The sequence below is a fragment of the Pristis pectinata genome, chromosome 17 (assembly GCF_009764475.1).
Source record: "Pristis pectinata isolate sPriPec2 chromosome 17, sPriPec2.1.pri, whole genome shotgun sequence".
In the NCBI taxonomy this organism is placed as follows: Eukaryota; Metazoa; Chordata; class Chondrichthyes; order Rhinopristiformes; family Pristidae; genus Pristis; species Pristis pectinata.
Window position 1 is genome coordinate 6,424,650 of NC_067421.1, and position 17,261 is coordinate 6,441,910.

Sequence of the window (17,261 nt, forward strand, 5' to 3'; positions counted from 1 at the left end):
ACCTGGGTAAGTAAACACGAAGGGGCTGTTTCCCACAGCCGGCGAGTGAACTATCAGAGCGTGGATTTAAGCAAATTGGTGGAAGGATTGGAGGGGAGGTGGGGGGTAATATTTACCCCCGAGGGGGGTGGGGTCTGGAACTTGCCACGCGAGGGGCTGGTGGGCACAGAAAGTAGTGCCTGGCGTTGGACCAGAGGAGCCAGTGTGGGACGTGGCGTTAGACTCAAAGTGGAGTTTATTGTCACATGCACAAGTACATGTGTGCACAGGTGCAATGTAAAACTTTTAAACTCTGGTGATTAGAGTTTACCACTCAAGAACCGAATGGTTGAAGGGAAGTAGCTGTTCCTGAACCTGGTGGTGTGGGGACTTCAGGCTTCTGTACCTCCTGCCCGATGGGAGCTGTGAGAAGATGGCACGGCCCGGATGGTGGGGATCTTTGATGACGGATGTTGCCTTCTTGAGGCAGTGCCTCCTGTAGATACTCCCGATGGTGGGGAGGGATGTGCCCGTGATGTATTGGGCAGAGTCCACTGCTCTCTGCAGCTTCTTACGTTCCTGCGCATTCGAATTGCTGTACCAGACCGTGATGCAACCAGTCAGGACACTTTCAACAGTATCTGATGAAGTTTGTTAGAGTGTTCGGTGACAAGCCGAACCTCCTTAACCTCTGAAGAAAGTAAAGACGCTGGCACACCTTTCTTGTGATTGTTTCTATGTGCTGGGCCCAGGACAGGTCGTTGATATGTTAATGCCCAGGAATTTCTCCACCGCCGATGCCCCCACTGTAGTCTGGCGCGTGTTCACCCTCCTTCCCCTTCCTGAAGTCAACAATCAGCTCTTCAGGTTTACTGACGTTGAGTCAGAGGTCGTTGTTGTGGCACCATTCAGCCAGGTGTCCTATCTCGCTCCTGTACGCTGACTCATCACCGCCTGTGATCCGTCCAACAACAGTGGTGTTGTCGGCAGATTTGTAAATGGTGTTGAAGCTGTGCTTAGCCACACAGTCATGTGTGTACAGAGAGCAGAGCACAGAGGCGAGGGGCTGAATGGCCCCCTGTGGCAGGACATCCTCTGATCCCTGGGTTACCCTGGGACCCAGTGCCCTGCATTAGAACACGGACAGGCCACTCGGCCCCTCACACATGCTCCACCTATCATCCACTTCATTACTTCAGACCACTTCCTGCAGCAGCTCCATGCCCTTGGTTCCTTAAATATCCAAACATCTACCCATCGCTGCCTTGAACACACTTCAGCGACTGAGCCACCACGCCCCTCGGGGGCAGGGAATTCCCAAGACCCCCCAACCTCTGTGTGAAGAAATTTCTTCTCGTCTCTGCCTGGACTGGTGGACTGTGGATCGCGGGGCTGAGCCCTGGTTGTAGACAGCCCAGTCAGGGGGAGCGACAGCCCAGTGCCTAAACTGTCAAATAAGTGGGTCCTGATGCAGGGTCTCGACCCAAAACGTCGATCATTCCTCTCGCCCCCACCGCAGACGCTGCTCGACCTGCTGAGTTCCTCCAGCAGATTGTGTGTTGCTCCAGATTCCAGCATCGGCCGTCTCCCGTGTCTCTGTTGAACAAATGTTGTTTGTTTAATCAGATCATCTCTCATTCTTCTAAACTCCAGACAGTGCAGGGACCAGTCACCCTCATCTTCTTGAAGGACCAAGCCCCATCCAGGGACTTGAACCTTCACGGTACTCCCTCTGTCACAGTGCAGGCTCCCTGAGGTAAGGAGACCAGAGCTGCGCACAACAGTCCAGCTGGGTACCACCTGGACCCTGTAGCTTTGCAGTGTGACACCTTCCCCCTGTACAGTCCTCCTGTAGTGAAGGGCAACGTACCATTGCCTTCCTAATCACTGATAGCCGTGCAGTGCGTTTTTCGGTTATATCTGCGCAGTTTGCCCACCTGTGACCAGACACAAGGCAGTAGATCGTCGCGCACCAGACCCCTGCGTGAGGTACCTGACCATCTGATCCATTTATAATTATGGATTATCCTTTACAATTGTTTAAATCCAACAGATTCACAGGAACAGGCCCTTTGGCCCCATGAGTCCACACTGACAACCAACCACCCATTTACCCTCATCTCATTCAATGTCAATCCCATCTCCACACATTCTCCCACTCACACCAGGGACAATTAACCCCCCGACCTGACACGCCTTTGGGATGTGGGACTGATCCCGGGTCGCTGGGCGGGGTGAGAGGGCAGCTCTAACCCACCGTCCCACCACCTGTACCTGCCTCTAATGGGAGCCACACTCCGTCCCCTCCGGTAGATCCCCCACTTCACCACCCTGCACTGTCATCTTGCCTTTTATCCTAAACTCTCTAGACTTTCCCTCACCCACCCACTCCCCTGTAGTTAGTTTATCTACAGCCCCCAGTCACCTGATTCACTAGGCTACTGGTCCCAGCCTGATTCAGGTGGAGCCTGTCCCAGCCGAACAGCTCCCTCTTCCCCCAAGTATAGGTGCCAGTGCCTGTGAGTCGAATCCCACCCCGATCTCTGAGCTCTCGGGTCTCTGGACCCTGTGCCAGTGATCCAGAGGTCACTGACCTGTCCCTCTGCCCCCTCCGTCAGCAGAACCTCCACACCGCCAGCTCCCATGTAGATCACAGCGTGACCTCTCCAGCCTGCAGGAGAGACCACGCTCTGGCAACACCGCCCTCAGGACACGTCTTGGCTGCAGAGAGCCCCCCTCCCCACTATTTACACTGTCCCCTAATATTCCTGCAATCCTCACCCTGGTACAGTGGTCAGTTTGCTCGTTCTGCCTGCAGTGTCTGCTCCCGTGCACACGGGCTGGTAGAATTGAGCACCTGTTGGACAAATGCAGGGCTGAGGCTCCTCTTGTCCTACCTTCTGGATCTGTGTACACGCCCACACTCAGAGTCACCCCTCCTGCCCCTCATTTGACTAATTGTACAGCACTGAACCTGTGGGGTCTGCCTCCTGGGACCAGTGCCCAGATAAACCTCTTCTAACCTCTAACCCAGATAAACCTCCTCGAAGCTCAGACTCCAGATCATCAGCTCCAAACCAAAGCTCCTCAAGCTGCAAGCATCGACTGCAGACGGACGTAGTCTCTGTGGATCCTATTGACTTTCATCAAGTGATAGAGAGATACCAGCATGGAAGCAGGCCCTTCGGCCCACCAGGTCCGTGCTGACCCACTTATACCGATCCTACACTGATCTGATTTTTAATTATTCTCCCCACATTCTTATCAACTCTTTACAGCAGTCGATTAACCAATCAACCCGCATGTTCTTGGGATGTGGGAGGAAACCGGAGCGCCGGGGGAAACCCAGACGGTCACAGGGAGAGCGTGCAAACTCCACACAGACAGCGGCGGCGGTCAGGATTGAACCGGCATCTCTGGTGCTGTGAGGCTGCGGCTCTGCCCGCTGTGCAACCCTCGTCGGCACAGCTCCCACACAACCCCTGTTCTACCCTGTTCTGTCTGTCACAGTTTGACTTTGGTGTATATAAAGAATTTTTTCCCAGTCTGTCCCCTCAGCACCACTTCCCTGCACCGTCCCCACATCCCTCCCTTCCGCTGATGTCCAGGCACCCATCGATCACTGCTTTGACCGCAGTGACCGAGTCTCCACTGCCTCCGGGGCAGAGAATCCCGAAGTTGCTGCCCTCCAACTGAAGGGATTTCTCCTCCTCAAGCCTAAACGGCCCCCTCTTATTCTGAGGCTTTGACCCCAGGCTCTAGACTCTGCTCACTGACTGGGGTCTCCCAGTCCTCTCTGCTGAGCCACGGTCCCATTCCTTAATCAATGAGCACAGTCACAGAGCAATCCAGCACGGATACGGGCCCTTCGGCCCAACTAGTCCATGTTGACCACGGTGCCCACCCAGCTAGTCCCAATTTCCTGCGTTTGGCCCATATCCCTCCAAGCCCCACCCCTCCATGTACCTATCCAAGTGCTTCTTAAATGATCCGGTTGTACCTGCCTCACCCACTTCCTCTGCAGTGGTAGAAGAACCCTAAACTGTCGTCCTTCCCCACCGAGCCTTTGCGTTGGCTGCGCCCAGCTTCAGTGCGTCCCTCAGCACGTACTCCTGCAGCCTGGAATGTGCCAGCCGGCAGCATTCCCCTACGGACATCTCGCAGTGCTGGAAGACCAACAAGTTTCGGGCAGACCAAAGGGCGTCTTTCACCGAGTTGATGACCTTCCAGCAGCAGTTGATGTCCGTCTCTGTGTGTGTCCCCGGAAACAGCCCGTAGATCAGAGAATCCTCAGCTGCTGCTGATACAAGGACCCTTGCATCTTTCGCCACACCCTCCTTGGAAGCCCACAGCCCGCATAGAGGTGGGCAACCGTCTCATCCCCAGCGCAGTCCTCCCGGGGGGAGCGCGCGCTGGGAGTGAGGTTCCAACCATACAGGACGGATCTGACTGGGAGGACCCCTCTCACCGCCAGCCAAGCGAGGTCTTGGTGCTTGTTGGTGAGTTCTGGTGATGAGACATTCTACCAGATGGTCTGGACAGTCTGCTCAGGGAACCACCCCAGAGCATCCATTGAGTCCTTCTCCTGCAGTGCCTGCAGGACGTATCCTGTTGGAGATGGCAGAAGTTGCGGAGAATGACGTGTTGGATACAGAGGCTCATGGGGTGGTAGGTGAGGACAAGGGGAACCCTGTCCCTGTTATGTCGGGTGGGGGAGGGGAGGGGGGGGAGCAGACGTGCGGGAAGTAGAGGAGATACGGGTAAGGGCATCATTGATGGTGATGGAAGGGAAGCTCCGGTTACTGAAGGAGGAGGACATCTCTGATGTCCTAGAATGGAAAGCCTCATCATGGGAACAGATGCGGCCGAGGCAGAGGAACTGGGAGAAGGGGATGGCGTCCTTGCGAGTGATGGGGTGGGAAGAGGTGTAGTCAAGGTAACTGTGGGAGTCAGTGGGTTTGTAGAAGATGTCTGTGGTTAATCTGTCTCCGGAAATGGAGACAGAGGGATCCAGAAAGGGGAGAGAGGTGTCGGAGACAGACCCAGTGAACCTGAGGGCAGGGTGGAAGTTGGGGGCAAAGTTGATGAAATTGCCGAGCGTCACTTTCAATGTCCTGCTCACCAGACGCAGTCCCGCTGCCTCACATATGACCAGCGGGTGCAGTGGGTCGAGCTGCTGCCTCACTACACCAGAGACCCGGTGCTGGTGGTGTGGAGTTTGCACATTCTGCCTGTGACTTTGTGGGTTTTCCTGGCGGTCATGAATCATACAGCACAGAAACAGGCCCTTCAGCCCATCCTGTCCATGCTGACCATCAGCTACCTGTCTTGCATTGTTTATTTTGCACACCTGTAAGTTCTGTGTAATTTATGTTCAGTTAAGTTTATGTGAACTTATGTTCGTCCTTGTCTTGTAGGTGCCTGGTGCTGCTGCAGGAAGCCCATTTCCATGGCATTTGTAACTGCGTGTGTGCCTACGACAGCGATAAACTGATGATCCCATTCACCAGCACTTGGCAATTCAAATACTCACCCAGATACTGAAATGCTGTGAGAGTCTCTGCCCCCACCACCCCTTCAGGGACTGTGTTCCAGACTCCAAACCCCCTCTGGTGAAAAAAATCTTCCTTACATTCCTTTCCCTCTTATCCCTTCCCTTAAACCCATGCCCTCTGGTTACCCAATGGGGTAACTTCTCCGCAATGGGGCAGAGTTTACTACTGTCTACCCTATGACCCTCATGATGTTGTACACCTCTCTCAGGACCCCCACCTTAGCTTTCTCCACTCTAGGGAAAACAAACCCAGTTTATCCAATCTCCATCTCAAACAACATCCCGGTCGGTGACCCTCTCTGCACCCTCTCCAATGCAGTCACATCCTTCCCACAGTGTGGTGACCACACCTGCACACAGAGCTCCCACTGTGGTCTAACTGATGTTTGCAGGAGTTGTACTGTAACCCCCCTCCCGTCTGCCTTCACCACTGTCGACCTGCACTGCCACCTTTAGGGATCCCTGGACTTGCACACTGAGGACCCTCCGTCCCTCGATGCTCCCTAGCACCCTATCACTCCCGAGGGCTCTCCACTTTCAACCCACATCCAAAGATGTGCAGGTTGGTGGGTGAATTGGCTGCTGTGAGTTGCCCCATTGCAGGTGAGCGGTGAATCCGGGGGGTGTTGATGGGGAAGTGTGTCCTGTCTCCGTGCTGTCTGACTGATGGATCCATTCCCTTCCTCAGTGAAAGTCCCCTTTGCAAAATAAACACAAATCCCTCACTTGCTCAATAAACACAGCCCCTCTGCTCTGCTCTGCTGCAAGTGCCCACCCAGCTCCCCTCTGCCCTGTGTTGGATCCAATGTGCACTGAGCCTGCGCCCATTGGCCCGGACTGGCGATTCCCCCCCAGCTCTCCCAGAGCCCGCCAGCAGGCGGCGCAGCGAGCCGCGTCTCAGTGAGCTCGTCAGCAGCACCAGGTGGCCGCTGCCGGGACTGCAGCTCCCTCGCCGCAGGCAGCGGTGGAGGCAGAGGCTTGGGAGGTGGCAGCAATGCCCAGGACGCGGATGCACAGAGACAGGAGCGTGTTGATAGATGCATGAGTGTGCAACAACAACCAGTAGTGCAGTATGCACACAGATCCACCACATGTGATCACACACACGTGCCTGTGATGCTGCTGCAAGTAAGTTTTTCATTGCACCTGTGCATACATGTACTTATGCAGATAAGACCTCTTTATCAGTCACATGTACATCGAAACACACAGCGAAATGCACCTTTTTGCGTGGAATGTGCTGGGGGGCAGCCCGCAAGTGTCGCCGCGCTTCCGGCGCCAACATAGCATGCCCACAACTTCCTAACCCGTACGTCTTTGGAATGTGGGAGGGAACCGGGAGCACCCGGAGGAAACCCACGCAGACACGGGGAGAACGTACAAACTCCTTACAGGCAGCGGCCAGAATTGAACCCGGGTCGCTGGCGCTGTAAGGCGTTACGCTAACTGCTGCGCCACCGCTGGACTTTGCCTGCTGGGGCCAGTGTGGGACCTGCAGCCTCGCTCAGTTCCCAGTCCCATTCCGAATGTTCCTTCTCCACTTTGAGCCATCGTGGGCCAGTGGTGCCAACATGCAGATTAGGAACAGCCCCTAGGAGCCCCTCATGTCTGCTCCTCCATCTAATAAGATCACGACTGATTTGATTCTGCAGGAAGTCTTCACACCCCCCCCCTCCCCCAGGGGTGAAGATATTGAAGATATTCCGAGACTCTGCTTCCACTGCCCTTTGAGGAAGAGAGTTCCAAAGACTTTTGGCCCTCTGAGAAAAAATTCACTTCTCTGTCTTAAATGCCGTAGCCATGACCTCCATTTCTAGGTTCTCCCACAAGAGGAAACATGCTCTCCTCATCCGTCCTATCACAATCTCCCTCACTCTTCGAACCTCCAGTGGACACAAGACCAGCTCGTCAAACCTTCCCTCGCGAGATAACCCACCCATTCCAGGTATCAAGACGCAAGAGGCTGCAGCTGCTGGGATCTGGAACAAAAAGCAGAACGCGGGAAGAACTCAGCGGGTCAGTCAGCACCCGTGGAGGCAAAAGGTGGAACCAGATGAGGGGGAAGAGCAAAGCTTGTCGGTGTATCGCAGTCTGAGGGAGGGGTGGGGCAGAGGCTGGTCAGTGAGAGGTGGAACCAGATGAGGGGGAGGGGGTTATGGGCAGATTGGTCCAGGTGGGGGGAGAGGGAGGGGTTGGGAAAGGTGAACGAAAGGAGAAGATACCGAAATGGATGGTGGAGTGTGCGGGAGGGGTGCCCGGCGCTGTGGGCTTCCTGAAATTGGAAAATTCAGCATTCATCCCATTGGCTTCACCCTGGCGATGGAGGAGGCCGGGGACAGGCGGGTCGGTGTGGGGGAGGGGGAAGGACAGATAAAATTGTGTGCAAGCAGACGCTCAGCCTGAAACGTCGACCTCCACCTTTTGCCTCCACAGATGCTGCCTGACCCACTGAGTTCTTCCAGTGTCAGTCTAGTGAACTGATTTCCCACACATGAACATCCTCAAATAAGGAGACCAACGGTGCGCAGTCCCCCAGATGTGGTCTCACCACTGCTCTGTGTCAGTGAAGCATAACCCCCCGGTTCTGGTTTTCACTTTCCTTCCCGACAGACAATAGAGGTCTGTTGGCTTCTCCAGTTACTTGCTGTACCTGCTTAGTAACCTTATGTAAACCGCTTACCACAACACAGATTCCTCTGCACTGATAATACGCTTCTTATTCCACAGAATGGGCAATCTCACATTTCCCCACATCATACTCCAGTTGCCAATCTTTGCTCAATTTATTTAATTTTTATCCCTTCCTACTCTCTGCACGTCCCCTCCCCAATGTACTTTTCTCCCTGTCTTTGTGTCATCAGCAAATTGACCAACCGTGCCCGGGGGCCTCGCCCACGTCATTCATACCAATCGTGAAAAGCCGAGGCCCCAGCAACTGGTCCCTGTAGCCCCAGCACTGACCCCTGTAGCCGAGGCCCCAGCACCAGCCCCTGTGGCCCCAGCACTGGCCCCTGTAACCGAGGCCCCAGCACTGGCCCCTGTAGCCCAGCACTGGTCCCTGTAGCCCAGCACTGGTCTCTGTAGCCTAGCACTGGTCTCTGTAGCCCAGCACTGACCCCTGTAGCCGAGGCCCCAGCACCAGCCCCTGTGGCCCCAGCACTGGCCCCTGTAACCGAGGCCCCAGCACTGGCCCCTGTAGCCCAGCACTGGCCCCTGTAGCCCAGCACTGGTCTCTGTAGCCCAGCACTGGCCCCTGTAACCGAGGCCCCAGCACTGGCCCCTGTGGCACACCACTCACTGTACCTTGCCAAACAGAAAAAGACCAATTTCTGCTGACTCTCCGCTTCCTGTCAGCCCGACAATCTTGTCTCCACACCACGATGTTACCTCTGACAATAACCATTGATGTGCCACCTTAGCAGATGGTTTCTGGAAACCTAAGTACAGTATGTCCACCAGTTCCCCTTGATCCACAGCTGTTTTACTTCTTCAAAGAGCTCCAGTAAATCAGCCAAACATGATTTCCCTTTCACTGAGCAATGCTGACTTGGTCTGATTACCTTGATTACCATTTTCCCAATGACACATTTTGCTAACTGGTCTGCAGTTTCCTGCTTTCTGTCTCCCTTTTTGAATAAAAGAGTTACATTCACCATTTTCCAACTTCATGAAATCTTCCACAAATGTAGGAAAATTTGGGAAGTTAAAACCAACTTGCTATCTCACTTGCCATGCGTAAGAACCGAGGATGAAGTCCATCAGGACACACGGGGCTGTTAGCCCAAGGCTCTAACAAATTGCTCAGTACCACTGCCCTGGAGATAGTAACTTTCCCAAATTTCGCCTCCCTTCCAATTCCTGCTTTACAACTATTTCTGGGATGTTACTCATATTCTCTACAATGAAGACTATCCTCTATAGTTACACTTTTTCAAGTGTAACTATGAAGGTTCTCTTTCCCCTGCCTGCCCGTCAGAACGGGAGGCTGGTTTCCGCCATGGAATGATGTGGCCAACCCAATGCAACTAGGGCTGAGGACATTGTGTTAGGTCTCTTAATATCTCAATGGATTTGAAGGTTTTTGTGGGGATAGCACTGGTGGGACCTCTTCAGTACCTTGAGATGCCTATTGGAGGTAGATCAGGTCTCAGAAGCACTAAGGAGACAGGAATTACTGCCACCCAGGACACCCGGAGTTTGTGCCAGGTCTGAGGCCTGGATCTTCAAGCCCCCTTTTCTCCAATCCACCAAAGGTTGTGCTGGGGCGTTGGAGGTGGTGTTGCATTTCATCATCGATAGCTGGTGATGTGGGTTCCGGTCCATCACTGTTGGGTCTGTCCATGTGGGTCCTGGAGCTCCAGCTCCTGAACTTCACAATTGGAGTGGAAGTCCTGCTGCTTTAGCGTTGTGTGGCCGGTGTGTGGTCGACTGGACGGGTTCCAGTTCGTCAAGAGCTGCCCCTCCCTCAGGCAGCCATACCCTCCATGTCTCCCCCCTGCTCCCCTTGGGCAGCTGTTCCCTCAGGGTGACTGTTCCCCAGGCCTGGCTCCTTCACTGCGGTGTGCCGGATCACAGAACAAAGCTCTTCCTTTATATGTTAACGATTTGGATCTAAATATAGGAGGCATGACGTTTGCAGATGATCAAGCAATTGAATCAGAATCAGGTTTATTATCAGTGTCTTATGACGTGAAACTTGTTTTGTACAGTACAGTACAATGATATGAAATAACTCTAAATTACAAAATAAATAAATGGTGAAAGAGAGGAATAATGAGGCAGTGTTCATGGACCATTCAGAAATCTGATGGCGGAGGGGAAGAAGCTGTTCGTGAGTCGTTGAGTGTGGGTCTTCAGGCTCCTGTACCTCCTCCCCGATGGGAGAAACAAGAAGAGGGCATGTCCCGGATGGTGAGGGTCCTTAATGATGGATGCCGCCTTCTTGAGGCACCACCTCTTGACGATGTCCTCGATGGTGGGGGTTGACAGTGAGTGGAAAGGTTTAGGGTGCAGGAAGATAACAAGGGTCTGGTCAGTGGGGTAGAAAAATGGCCGGAATTTAATCGGGAGTGGTGTGAGGCGATGAATTTGTGCAGGTGTGGCAATGCAAAGGTAGTGACAATCAATGGGGGACACGGAGAGGTGTGCAGAGACAGAGGGGCCCTGTAGAGCGCGTCCACACTTCCTTAAACGGTAGCAGAATAGGTTAAAGTGGTGGCTTGTAAGGTACACAAGATCCTTCCTTTATTCGTCAAGGCATGGAATATAAGAATAGGGAGGTTACACCAGATGAAACTCAGTAAAACAACGGATGCTGGAAATCTGAAATAATAACAGAAAATGCTCGAAACACTCAGCAGGTCAGGCAGCATCTGTGGAGAGAGAAACAGAGTTAATGTTTCAGGTCCGAGACTCTTTGTCAGAAACTTTAACCCTCTTTCTTTTCTCGCAGATGCTGCCTGACCTGCTGAGTGTTTCCAGCATTTTCTGTTTCAGATTATGCTGGAACTGTGCGCAGCACTAGTCAGACCACAGCTCAATGCTGCATACAGCTCTGGCCGACACTACAGGAAAGGTGTGATTACACTGGAGAGGGTGCAGAGGAGATTTACAAAGAAATGTTAGAGTCAGAGAAACAGGCCTTTTGGCCCACCATGTCCATGCCCACCATCAAGTAAGCTATCTTTATTAGTCACATGTACATCAAAACACACAGTGAAATGCATCTTTTGCGTAGAGTGTTCTGGGGGCAGCCTGCAAGTGTTGCCAAGGTTCCGGCGCCAACATAGCGTGCCCACAACTTCCTAACCCGTACGTCTTTGGGATGTGGGAGGAAACTGGAGCACCCGGAGGAAACCCAAGCAGACACAGGGAGAATGTACGAACTCCTTACAGACAGTGGCGGGAATTGAACCCGGGTCGCTGGTGCTGTAATAGTGTTATGCTGACCACTACACTACCATATACTAATCCTGTTTGCCAGCACTTGGTCTGCAGACTTCCCTGTCGTTGATTACAATGTGTGTCCTTTGTGAGAGTCTCTGCCTCCACCTCTCACTCACAAACTGCAACCGCCCTCCACAGACGCTGCCTGACCTGCTGAGTGAAGAAAGCTCTTCCTCAGACGCCCAGGACTGGAAGATTGTAACTATGAGGAAAGCTTCAATAAGGTGGGGTTGTTTTCTTGGAAATGAGATTGCGAAGAGGCTTAACTGAAGTGTATAAAATGTGAGACATTTGGATGGAATAAAGAAGGATCTACATCCCTTAACCAAGGAGCCAAGACCCAGAGATGGACAGAGTCATTGGTAGAAGGATCAGAGGGAAGGAAAAGTTTCCACCCAGATGGTGAGGGCCTGGAAATAACTGCCTGAAACCGTGGTGCAGTGAGAGACCCTCCCCACATTTAAACAGCGTTTGGATGCGTGTCTGTAGGGCCGTGAGCTGCAGGGATACAGGCATGGTGCTGGAAGGTGGGATCAGGCTGGGGAGTCTGACCGGCACCAACATGTGCATCTGCCTCACCAACCTCCACTGCTCCAATCACAAATTCCATCCAGTGAGTTAAACACGATTTACTGCTAACTAAACCATGCTGACTTGTGTTAATCAATTTATGCCTCCCAAGGAGTGACAATTAATTTCACCCCAGACTCTAACATATTAATGTCTCCAAAAGCTCAGCTAAGGTCCAAGAGCTGCAAGAGATATCTCCCACCCTTCCATTTTTTGAACGGTGGTATACCATCTGCAATCTCCCCTCCTCTGGGACCATCCACGTATCCAGGCACTGTGGTCAAAACCCCTTCCTTATTCCCCTCGGGATGCATGGGCATACAGTACGGGCCGACCTTTCCTCTGGTTCAAAGAAACAAACCACTGGAGGAACTCAGCGGGCCGGGCAGCATCTGTGGAGGGAAGTGGAGAGTCGACATTTCGCGTCAAGACCCTTCAAGTGGACTGAACGATAGGGGGGGAGGTAGCCAGTGTAAAGGGGTGAGGGGAAGGGACGGAGCAAGAGCTGGCGGGTGATATGTGGGTCCGGGTGAAGAGGGGCAATAGGCAAATGGAGGAGGGGAGAGTGGAGGTAGCGACAGAGGCTGGGAGGTGATGGGTGGAGACCACAAAGGGCTGCAGAGGATGGGATCTGATAGGAGAGGAAGGTGGGGCGTGGAACCAAATAAGGGAGGTGGGGAGGGCAGAGGGGAACAGTGGGGTTTTTGCTTTTTGTCCCAGATTCCAGCTTCTACAGACTCTTGTGTCTCCATCTCGTCTGGTGAGACTGCCTTCCTGGTCATTATCTCTTCGCTAACCACAGCTTTCGTCCTCGTGTCTTAGTCATTCTCCTCAATCTGGACTGCCAGTCAGAGGGCTGGACCATTGCTTCAGGGACCCAGGTTCAAATCCCAGCACATCAGCTGGGGAATTTAGATTCAAGTAACAATTCTGGTTTCATTTTAAGTCTCAATATTGGTAACTATCAGGTTGTTGTGAAAACTCTCTGGCTCACTACCCTCTCATCAGCTCTGGGCCAGATGCATTATTGTCATTGATCCTTTACCACCTCCTCAGTTTGGGTAATTAGGGACACTAACAAACTTCATCGGATGTCCTGTTGAAAGTATCCTGACTGGTTGCATCACGGTCTGGTACGGCAATTCAAATGCGCAGGAATGTAAAATGCTGCAGAGAGTAGTGGACTCAGCCCATCACGGGCACATCCCTCCCCACCATCGGGAGTATCTACAGGAGGCGCTGCCTCAAGAAGGCAACATCCATCATCGAAGATCCCCACCATCCGGGCCGTGCCATCTTCTCACAGCTCCCATCGGGCAGGAGGTACAGAAGCCTGAAGTCCCCACACCACCAGGTTCAGGAACAGCGAATGGTTGAAGGGAAGTAGCTGTTCTTGAACCAACCGGCACAACCCTAATCACTACAGTTAGAGACACTATGACCACTTTGCACTAAAATGGACTTTTTTTTTGTTCTAATTATGTTCTTTCTTGTAAAAATTGTGTTTAATTTATGTTCTTCTTGTGATTGTTGCTTATCTGATACACTGTGCCTGTGATGCTGCTGCAAGTAAGTTTTTCATTGCACCTGTGCACACATGGACTTGTGCAGATGACAATAAACTTGACTTTGGACAGATAATAAATGCTGGCATTTTCAGCAATGTCCACACCTTCTAAATGAATAAGTAGCCACACTGGGCTCTTTGCTCAGTGCCATCTCCCCACTGTACCCACACCACGCTCAGCAAAGGAAGTTCTCCTGTGGCACTTCACAGAGCCAGAAGATACCAAGAGGGTCACACCAGGTTTGGGTTTTAAGAAGACAAAACAAGGAACATAATCTGAGAAAGGTCTTTGTGGCAAAGTGGATTGGGGTTAAGGCCTGTCCCACGTTAGAGAGACAAGAGGGTTTGAGGCCACAGAGGGAATTGAACTTGGGGGTGAGAACTTGAGAGAGGCATGCGTGGGTTGGAAGCCAGTGGAGGAGCAGGACTTGATGTGGAGTAGGGTGTGGCTGCCAGTCTCACCCGAGATGGCTTTACCGAGTGAGGAATGGAGGCTGCCCTGAGGGACATGGAGGGATGGGTCTGGAAATAACAGCCAATGGATTGCTGGGGGCCAGTATACAGGCATGGAAGCAGGTGGTCTTCCCGAGATGCCTGTACACTGGCCCCAGCAATCCACTGCAGTGCTGGATAACTGGCTGGGATTGAAATGAGTAACAAAACATTGAGCAGTACACAATGCTGGAGGAACTCAGCAGGTCAGGCAGCATCTATGGAGGGGAATAAACAGTCAACGTTTCAGGCCGATGAAGGGTCTCGACCTGAAACGTCAACTGTTTATTTCCCTCCATAGATGCTGCCTGACCTGCTGAGTTCCTCCAGCACTTTTTGTGTGTTGCTCTAGATTCCAGCATCTGCAGAATTTCTTGTGAAGCCATTGAGCAGTCTGGTTTAGCTGGAGGGCGGAAGGGTGATATGGAGTGTGACAGGGTTCACGAGGAAGACCTTGTTCTACCCAATGTTATAGCGGGTCCATTTCGACAAGCAGTGATGGAGTATCCACCTACATGTGATTCAGTGGAAAGGCCATGTCATTTATTTTAGGAAATTCAGCTGTGGTCACTCAAACTGTAAGTTGAGATGTCAGGAGTGGGAAGCAGAAGTACTGATCTGAATGTCCAGTTTAAGTGTGATCCGAAACAAGATCACACAGAATCCATTGGGATTAAAAAAGGCCTGTAATCCAAGACATTAACAGCAGGCATCAAAAGTGGGAGTGTGCAATCATGTGTGTTAGCTGCCAGCCTGGTACCAGTCCGGCAGGGCTGGCTGGCATCAAGGCATCAAAACCAGCAGGCTGCCTCTTGCGGTACATCCGACTACAGCCCAGGCGGATGCAATGCGAAGATCCTCCCCTCTGTTGGTCTTGAGGGCAGTTATCTGGCAGCCTCACCCATGTAAGAAAAGTTCCTTCCTCTGACAAGCAGGGTAGCGAATGTGAAGCACAGAGACACAAAGGGTCAGACTGCAGGTTACCCTCAGCCTGCCCGAGAGGCTGTGGTTTATTGATAGCTGCCATCAGCTCATAGCATTTCACATGCGAACACTGTAACAGGTCTTCTGGTTTTCAAAAAAACATTGTTTATACACAAAAGTCGAATTAGAATAGCTTTACAGTTAAAACATGGCATATATAAAAAAAGCAGATCATTCCTGTGACAGAACATTCAACAGTCAAGCCCTAACACTTTAATGTTGTTTGCTGCTAAGCGGTAACACGGTTTAAAAACACTCCCTGTAAAAATGTAGAAGTGCGCACTCCATAGGCAGAAGCCCTTAGAAAAAGTACAATATAAAAAGACATTCAATATGAACTGCAACCTGCAGCTGGAAACCCCCTCAGGTATTTTACATTTCTCCTTGATAATCAAATACAAATTAAGCTCCTCTCATGGACCTTGAATTGTCTCTACAAGGCAGATTCTCTAACAAGTTAATAAAAGTTAACACTGACATGCTGTCCCCTCCTCCCCTCAAGTGACCACGGGCAGGACCTGTGTTGAGAATGCACCTCTCATCGTCTCAGTGACGCCGTTGTAATGCGAGGAAACCAGGCAGTGAACCTGCACACAGCAGGTTCCCCCAGCCCACACTAATCATCCTACCTGACTGAGACTGCTGACAGGAGGTCTTCGCCTCTCACAGCAGGTAGCTCTTTAACAAGCGGCATTCTGAACAGCTCCAATCAAATGTGAAGTGATCTGATTCTCTTCCCATACAACAGCTGAGCACCTGCTTCCCTGTACTGATGGTATGTGAAGTGTACAAGACTCAATCTGTATAACCAAAGCTATAGAATTGTAAATTATATCCAATTGATGTCACTGAAACCTATTGTGTAAAATAACATTCCTATGACACTTTATAGAACAATATTTTCTTCAATTATTTGGTGAGTGCAGCTTCTTTCTCCAAAGAATGCCCCCCATGAAGCAACTACTGCTTGATCAATGCATTACTAATATTGGGTCCCTTAAGTATCTATCCAAGTTCTGAACTATTTCTCCCTTCTATCTGTACACAAATTCTGAACTCTTCCACACCCCGGAATTTGGTCACTCCACCACTTCTGACGTGGGGAGGGCCTGAAACTTCAGGACGTACACTCGGAAATTCCCACCCCTCTTGTCGTTCCAATTCTTCCTTTGTTGCTCCTTCAAAACTACCTTTCTAAAAGCATTTGCAAGAAGAATTTGGTCTCCTTATGTGGTTCTTCTTTAGATGTTGTCCAATGAAGTGGCTGAGGACATTTTGCATTGAAGGTGCTAAACAAATACAAGTTCCAATTTTTTGTACCAAAGCTCACTTGTGGGACTCATCACCATTGTAGATGGCCATTGATAAATGCAGGAGAGAGCCCCAGACAATGCACTCACTGCACTGACGGATTCAGCTTGTTGGGACACAGTGGGAAGGGGAAAGTGTGTGTGTGTGTGTGTGTGTGTGTGTGTGTGTGTACACAGTCTTGTACACTTGCTCAGATACAGAACTATATTATAGCAATTCATCAGTGCTCTCCACGTTTTGCAAGTAATTTAATAAGAATTTGAAAATGAAATGTTAATTTCAAGACCAATCTAATCACTACAAATTGTAAAATGACCAATGAGTGACAGATTCGGCAGAATCACTTCTGATTCTGTGTACAAAAAGATTCTGGGGGAATATTAATAATAAAATATTGCAAATCTTTCACTGTTCTGCATTTTTCAGTCAGATGTGGATTGACAGCTCTCACTGCAGACCTGTTTTGAGGGGCTCTGTATTGTTGCTGTGCCTGACAACATCCACCACTTCACGGGAAACACTCAGAAACGCACCAATTCAGTCCAATGTACTGTGAATAAGCCCAGAGCTATAGTCAAAAGAGTTTTACCCTCTGCAATGAAACAGCTCCAGGATTAATTGCTCTGGATATACTGCAAAATCCTTCTTGCAAAGTATACTTCTAACATTGCGCAAATGGGCCACCAGGTTCAGTGGACGCCAGGAGCTGCCAATCTCTGGAACTCAATGTGCATTTACATCAGTCTGTCACACTCCTTACACAAATGGCATCTTGCTCTTCCCCTCCTGTTATTGCTAAAAACCTGCTGGATTTGCACATTAAATGCACTGTGGTGAGGGCTTGTAATTCGTAACCGT